The sequence below is a fragment of the Corapipo altera genome, unplaced genomic scaffold (genome assembly GCF_003945725.1).
Source record: "Corapipo altera isolate COAL_440 unplaced genomic scaffold, ASM394572v1 183, whole genome shotgun sequence".
NCBI lineage: Eukaryota > Metazoa > Chordata > Aves > Passeriformes > Pipridae > Corapipo > Corapipo altera.
In genome coordinates this window covers 168,400-168,748 of record NW_020885026.1, presented here as the reverse complement: position 1 = coordinate 168,748, position 349 = coordinate 168,400, and positions in this window count along the sequence as shown.

The following is a 349-nucleotide window of genomic DNA, read 5'->3' as shown; positions in this document are numbered from 1 at the left end:
CCCCCCCCCCCCCCCGCACACTTGTTTTCCCTTTTTTTTTCCTTTTTGTTTTTGTTTCCCATGGAGTCACGGACCGGTTTGGGTTGGAAGGGGCCTTGAAGCCCATCCCGTCCAGGGACAGGGACACCTTCCGCTAGACCAGGTTGCTCCAAGCCCCGTCCAGCCTGGCCTTGGGCACTTCCAGGGATGGATTTCTTCCGTATATCTGATCTAAATCCCTGTCTTTTAGATTAAACACCCTTTTCCTGCCGTTATGTTTGGGGTTTTTGCCTTGATAGTTTTGGGGTTATCCCCCTTTATTTTCATTGTGTGTTCCCTCCCTCCAGTAGTTTCCTTTTCCGCCCCCTTT